Genomic DNA, 8,048 nt, shown 5'->3' with positions numbered 1-8,048 from the left:
GCAATGTTGTTCCTCAGATGCCAAGGTGCTTAGTTTGTCTGCCTTCTTCCCGCCTTTCAGTCTTTCTATGACTGTTTATTGTGTCAAGGCTAGGGTTTATTAGTTGTAGGAGGGAGGATCTGGGAGGGAAGAATGGGACTTCCCTATCTTGGCCAGAATTGGAGGTCTGAGGCATGATTTTTAAAGATTTTGTTTATTTATTTGTCAGAAAGAGAGAAAGAGAGAGTGCAAATACAAGCAGGGGAGTGGCAGGCAGATGGAGAATCAGGCTCCCTGCTGAGTGACAAGCCTGACACAGGATTCTATCCTGGGACCCTGGGATCATGATCTGAACGGAAGGCAGATGCTTAACCGACTGAGCCACCCAGATGTCCCTGGGGCATGAATTTTACCCTTATTTCTTATTCGGGGCATTAGATTAAGTCAGTCACCACCAGTTAGGAGAAACTTTGGGCTGTGTGTGTCATGATCATGTCTTACACTTCTGGAACTCAAAAGAGCTTTCAGAGTGTGTTCACAGCCACAATTTCATCTGGCCCTCACAATTCAGTGAGATAAGTACTGCTGCTACGAGGTCCATTTTATAGATGAGGAAACAGACACACATAGAGGTTCATTCATTGCTCCAAGAATAGCAGATCTGGTGTTTGCACCCAGGCCTCCAGGCCATAGTTTAGCATTCCCTTCACCGCACACAGCCACCAGCCTGATCTGCTTCTCACTGGCTGGCCTCCCTGGGGCTGCTGGCACCCAGGGCTTTCCAACCCACCTTCTGCTTCTGGACTCCCTTGCTCTATCTAGTCTAAGCCACAGCAATGCAAGCAACCAGATCAGTGGGGATTTTCCAAGTGTGCAGTTCTGTGACTTTATGATGAATTAGTCCCCAAAGGCTACTTGAGCCTCAGTCATCTCCGTCAGTCCAGGCCAGCAGTGAGGTGGCAGAAGGGGGTGTTGTCTGAATTTTCTAGATGTTGAAAGTGTGAAGATTTAGCAGCAATGTTTCCTGGGGCCAGGACATGGACACCCCACCCTCTACCCCCGCCGAGGGAGGCCCAGTGCCTGGTTTCATGTTTTGCAGTCACTGCCTCAAAATTTCTTGTAGGTTTTGAACAAGAGGCCCCTCATTTTCACAAATTATGTGGCCATTTCTAGCTGAGGTCCTTCGTTGGCAGGTCTCTGGGAGCAGGGTTCAGTCTCCCAGAAAAGAGCAGAGGAACCTGCAAAGTTATGGCCTTGAATGAAAGGCCTCCAAGCGTGAGATCTGTTCCTTCAAATTTCCCACCACACTCCCACTCTTTTGCACTTGGTCAGGCTCAGCGACCTGTGTGAACTTTCTCCCTGAGCTGAGAGTCTCACCACCTCCAAATCTTAGCTGCACTTCTCTGATCTCCCGGGGTCACTGCAACTTCATTTCCAAAGCAGTTCCTGTGTGATTAGAGAGAATATATTTGATGGGCCTACCAACATTCCTGCTACACATACTTCTTTTTTATATTGAAATATTTGAGATCATTGTTGATTCTCCTGTAGTTGTAAGAAGTAGTACAGAGACATCCTGCTGATCACTACCCGGTCTTCCCCAAAAGGAACATTTTGCAAAATTCTAGTATAGCCCAACTAGGATATTGATGTGGATCCAACCCACCCATCTTATTCAGACTTCCTGTTTTACTCATGCTCATCGGTGTGTAGGTTCATGCAGTCACCATCACGATCAAAATTATGAACAGTACTGTCACCTCGAGGAAACTTTGTGGTAGGAGCCTTTCACACCCACCTCCCTCCTGTGACCCCTCTTCCCCACCTGTGACCCACATCAGTCTGGTCTCCATTCTGAACTTAGGGTATCTGGGCTGGTTGCAGGTCTTCCTATCACAAAATCACCTGTTTTGGCCACTTGTGTTCTTCCCACGAATCCATGGTCATTTAAATGAGTTAACAAGGCAAGACATATTAAGAAAATTCTTCACAGCCCCTATCAGTCAATGGTTCTTTTCAATTTGAGAGGCAACACCATCCAAGAGAAAGCTGGAGGACTTTACGGTTGGAAGAACTGTTGTTGCAAAACCAAACAAAACCAAACAACAAAACAGGGATCTGTTATTTCCTTCCTGTGTGGCTTGAGGCTGGATACTTAACAGCCCCCCACCATCACCCATGCTCCACCCAGCATCTCCCTTACCTCCACTATCCCGGAAGAACAATCTTTTGCTTTTGTGAAGATTAAATGAGATAGCCCATGAAAGCTCTCAGTCCCTTCTTCTTTGGCACCAGTTGAGGAGGGGGAATGGTTCTATAATAGTGAGAAGTCAAAATGGTTGTTTTTCTAAATGCAGTTTTAATACTTAAAAACTTTTATTTACAACAAGGGAAAAACAGGACAAGAATGACTATACAGCTGGGACTTATAATTAGCTTAATGAGACTTCTAAAGAGCTCTCAGAGGGAACTGGGAAAACTCTTTTTAACTAAGTCAAACAAGACTTCATCCCATCCCCCACTCCCTCTTCCAACATCGAGGAGGGCTTAATTAGTTTAGCAGCTCTTTTCTTTCAAGATCTGCCTATAACAAGCTACAGCCTCCCTTAGTTCAATTTTTTTTTTTTTTTCAAAAATCCTAAATTAGCGGAGGCCAGATGAATGACATTTTCCTGGGATTGAAAAAGATTCCTTTCCCCCATTTTGGAAATGCTTCATAGTTGTTTATTTCCAACCCCCCTCTCAATCTTTTACTTCACTCTCAGGCTCAGTGACAGTTCGAGGCTGTCTCTGCCCTTTTTGTTCTAATTCTATAAGCCTTCCCAGCACTTAAAAGGCTGTTTATGGATGTGTAGCTCTGACAAAGAGATACTATCATTTCCTTCAGACCTCCCCTGTGTCTCAAATTTTGAAATCCCAGAAGACAGTTCTGCTTGCTTCTCTAAGCACTTTGTGTGAGTGGGGGATAGATCCAGCTCGGGGTCTCTTGGTAAGATGTGACTGACTTCCATTCGGAACACCTCTGGAATCCACTGACAAGTGTTTCCCGCACTGTGTTTTACACCAGCAAGTGTGCAAAAGCCAGAGTGGCTGCCCTCAAGGAGTTCGCAATTTGAGAAAACTTAAGTGTACACATGAAACAATTGGCTTGTGATCAACTAGAGTCCCGTGTGATAGGACGCTCAGTCCAAATGAGATGATTGTTTGGTGGTTGCAGACCAATCCATGAGGGAGGAAGGAGGTGTCACAGAGAAAGTAGGGGCTGGAGAATCAAAGGATAAGCAAGACTTGGATGGATGGAGGGGCTGGAAAAGATAGTCCCTCGATTTGGAAGACATTTTGAGTAAAAACATGGGTGTAGAATTGAATCATTCCAGGCATCCAACACCCCTTTAGAGTGAGTAGCTGATCTCTGGCTTGGCTTTCAGCCTTTGCCTTGCATTATTTGGCTGCATTCACCTTATACAATGCTCCCCGGTTTGTGAGCTCTGGATCACCTCAGTTCCTGACCCCTTGCCTTGCCTCCTGTCCGAAACCTTGTCTACTCTCACTTTGGTACCCAATGCTCAGTTCTCTGGGGGCTTAAGTCTTGGATGGTGTCTATATCCAAAGCATCATCCCAAGCCAAACTTCCCCCGCCCCAACTTTCCTATCCCAGCACCAACAAGTTGTGGTTGCGTTCCTGAAAATTTTGTCCAGCCCTAGGAAATGGAGCACAGAGGCCAACTAGACCAGCGCCAAGGAGTAGTGGTGAAACTAATCATGGTAAATGGCTAAAATGATGTCCCTCGGTGGAGGAAGGGCCTCGGGGACCAAGCAGACGAGTATAGATTTGATATAGTCAGAGATTAGGAACCACTGTAATCATTTATTTAGGGACAGAGGTTTCCTTTGACTAATATTGAGAAACTAGAGCCTTTTAGTTGACAAGGAAAATGAGTTGCTTCCTTTAATTAAAGGAAGTTCTGCCGACAGCCCAGTGAAACATATTTTTGTGTTTACCAGGCCAACAGGGAAGATGTCCAATTTACCCGCCCCCCCCCAAAGTCTTGGTTGAACTCCACCCCACACTGGCCCAAGGCTATTTGGTTTGGAAGCTGCTGGTCCATCCACTTCCGTGGCTTCTGTTCACACTCTCACTGGCCTTGGGGGATTGTAATGTCAGAATAGGCAAGGGCTGCAGTTAACTGGCCAAAACCAAATGGTGCTGCCCTGTACTGCTGCCCTATGCCACACTAATGGGCAGCACCCACCTCCTCACCCCCTACCCTCCACTACTACATACACACACACACTGGGTGCCACTGACTTTTCCCCTCAATGGAACCCAATTTTACAATCTAGGGTTGGAAAATGCCCAAGACGAGAGAAATTATTAGGCTGGGAATGTGGTCGGAGGATAAAAAAGGCAGAACCCAAGACTTATGTGAACACTGAGATGGAATTAGTCAGAATCTATAGCATTTTGGAGAGAGTAGCCAGCAGCTTGTTCCACAAATCCTGGGCTCATGGATCAAAGGCTTCTTATCACTGTCCCCACAAACTTTTGAAGGAGGTCAAAACTTCTGAAGAAGTAAAATGTACCACTTTACCCAGAATAGGAACCCCCCCGCAAAATAGCACAAACAGAAAACTTTCACAATGTCTACAGATGGCAGACTTCTAACTCACTGAGGGCTGAGATCATGTTTCTTATTGTTCACCATTATGTCCCAGGACCTAACATCCTATCCAGCACACAGTAGGAGCTCAGTTGATGAAAAATGAATCTCAGTAATAATGATAATGAAAATAATATTAATAATAATAATAATAACAGCATTAAGTATTCCTTGAGTCTTAACTATACACCAGGCGGTATTCTAAGTACTTTACACATGTTAACTAGTTGATGGAATCTTCACGACAACCCTCTGAAGTAGGCCTACCATTATTCCTATTTTCTGGAGCAGGAAAGCAAGGCTCAGGGGGACTGGGCCTTGCCCAAGGGTACACAACTAGTAAGCACAGAGCTTGAAGGAACGGCTATTTACTCAGGGAAAGAAGGAACATCTTGGCTATCTCTTGACCTTTTGTGGTCTCTTACTGTTTATAACGATCAACCAAGTGCACTATGATACAAGACCCTAAGTAACTATTCTTTATTATTTATTATTTATTATCCTGGGATGCTCTCCTCAATCTCCTCTTCTCATCCTACCACAAATGCTTGCATCACTCCCTTCTTCCTATTCAAATCCTACTCATTCTTCAAGATCCTGCTCAAATCTCACCTCTTTTCCTAAGCTTGTGCTGAGGACAGGCTTGCTAGAAGAGCTCTCTCCCACTTTGGAACACATATAACACCCATGGGCCACACCACTCATTTGGTCCTTGAAAGATCTGTAGCATGCTGGTTAAGAGCCAGACTTTAGAATCAGACAGAGCAGGATTTAAATTCCAGCTCAGCCAATTTACTAGGTGTGCGACTGTGGGCAAGTTACTTAACCTCTCCATCCAGGAGCATGATCTTTGAACTGGAAAGAGAATTACAGCCGAGATAGATGAGGAGATAATAAGGGAGTACTTAGCTGCCTTCAATGAGTTCAAGTTTCCAGGCCCAGACAAATTACCTCCGAGGCTACTGAGAGAATGTGCAGATGTGATCACAGAGCCAGTCTTACTAACCTTTGAGAAATTATGGCAAAAGGAAGAGGTGAGAGATGCAAAGGGGCAGGCAAAGTTTCCGATTTTCAGCGAAGAGGGGAGCAGTGCTTCGGGGCTCAAGATGTAGATCCTGGAAACTGCAGATCAGTGAGCATGGCATTGGTCTTTGGTGCAAGTATAGAATGCACTATTAAGCAGGTGACTTTTTAAGGCTTTAGAAAGGGAGCGGAAATCATCAGGGGGTAAGCATGAACTCACTAAAAGCAAGTCATGCTTCACTAAACCCATTTCCTTTTTTGAATGGTTATCTAAAAGGGTAGACGAAGGGCATACTGTAGCGTAATGTATTTGAATTTCAGTGAGACATTTGAGAAAGTCTTATGATATCCTCATGGAGAATATGAGAAAATAGTATGTCTGGACAATCTTACTAAAAGTGCTTGTTAAGAAGGGGAAGAGGCCAAGGTGCAGTGTTCTGTCCTGGACCCGACCTCATTCAGTAATTGTATTAGTGGTTGATCAAATATGTTGATAAAAGATTCTTAGTGCTATAGAGTGTGTACTCGCAGTGGGGGTGATAGTGCCCATAAGAGGACAAAAATTCCTTCTTGGGGAGTGAAAAAATTTTTTATATATAGAGCACAGATATGCATAAAGTAAGTACATAAATACATGTACAGCATATCTGTGCTATGAAAATCCCATGGGAAAATATTAAGAAAATAATGTCTTGAAAAGTTCTTTAGAGATGTGATTATGAAAAAAAGGTTTGAGGAACAGTGATAAAGAGAATATGTTTTACTTGAAAGACTCAAGATCTAAAAAAATTCCAAGGGATACACTGAAATAAAAAGTAAACAAGGCGATGGTTCTTGGAAAGGCATGTAAACCCCAGCATCTAGGTTAAAATAAAAGTCAGTTGTGTAAGCACAGAATCAGGCAAATAATAGGAGTGCATTCAAGGAACAGAAGTCAGACTTAATTGAGCTGCAGGATCTGCTTAGAAGACAACCAGATTGGCAAAGATCTGGAAACTGTGTCCGATTAAGCATGCTTTAAGTAAACTATTTAGCCTGGAAGACAGAAGGCTTGGGGTGATATGACAAATATGGCAGGAGTCGGTCATGTGAGAGAGGAATTCGAAAAGGTTTGTGCGAAGCTGAGTTTTGCTCAACCGAGGGAATACGTTTTAAATGATTAGGGGTGCTCAAATGCGGAACAAGCTGCTTTACAGAGCTTCTCAGATGCTCTGATTCCCTACTTAAAAATTATGGTGGAAACGAAGCGGAAGAAGATGACCCCAAACAAAACACTGCCACCCCCCACCCCCTGCTTGGTTTCAAAGCTCAAATCCTACAACGTGGGGGCATACTTGCTTGAGAATTCTGTCACTCAGGAACCAAATTGGGTTAGGACTTCGGTGTTTTGTATTGCCCCCTACCTCTGGCTCAGGTTCCATCTTGGCATAAAGGAGGAGCAGGCGCAGAGGGCATTATGGGGAAATGCCAAGAGGAAGTTCTCAGAGACCAGAGTCACAGAATTGCTCTGATCCGTTTCCAGGGAGTAGAGAGTACACTTTCTTTCCCTCTTGGAGTCCTCGCTCACTTGTTTTCTCTCTCTCTCTTTCCCTTCTCCCGTCTCTCTCTCTCCCTCTTCCTCTGTCTCCCTCCCTCCCTTCAACTAGCCAGGGGGAGAGTCGGTCTAGGGACAGGGGCAGAGAGTGATAATTTAAGGTTAAAAGTTGACACCCCATCGGTTAGGCAAGCTGGGGAAGGAAAGAGATGATGAGTCTTCACTGGTTGTGAACATCGAAACAAACAAACACAACTGGGGAATGGCGTCCCAGGGACTGGGTCCCAGTGAATGTCTCAGGGAACAGGGCCTTGACTGGACACAGCAGAGGCTTTTACAGGCATTGCCCTGAAGTAGCCCCCTGAAGCCTCTTGGTTTGGCCCTTCAGAGCAGACACTTATTTGCTCTGCTTTTTGCCTCACAGGGCCAGGCATAATCACCAGGGCCTCCTTGCTTGAAATCAGGCTTCCTAAACTAACTGCCTTGGAATCAAACTCCACTCCTTTCCCTCTACACACTCCCTTCTCTCTGCCTCCGGCCAAAAGTAACCTGTGGCTTCACAAAGCAATCTTTTTCTTCCCTGTGTCCCATCAGCTCCGCTTTCTCTCCCACTCACTTGCAGGAGCCCTCTCCACCCTCCGAGATCCGTACACAAGGGCCATGTCTGCAGCCTGGCCCCTAAGAACTTTGTCGACGCTTCCCGATTATTGTCTCCATGTCCCCTCTCAAGTCATCTGCACTCTTCACCCCAGGACAGAAAAGTCCGAAATCTATCAGACCCCTCCCTGAAAGTCCTCTTTCTCCTTGGAACAGAGAGAGCTTTCAAACGTGGCTTCCTGAGTTTTCCAGTT

The sequence above is a fragment of the Mustela lutreola genome, chromosome X, assembly GCF_030435805.1.
Source record: "Mustela lutreola isolate mMusLut2 chromosome X, mMusLut2.pri, whole genome shotgun sequence".
In the NCBI taxonomy this organism is placed as follows: Eukaryota; Metazoa; Chordata; class Mammalia; order Carnivora; family Mustelidae; genus Mustela; species Mustela lutreola.
Note: the sequence above shows the minus strand (reverse complement) of the source record.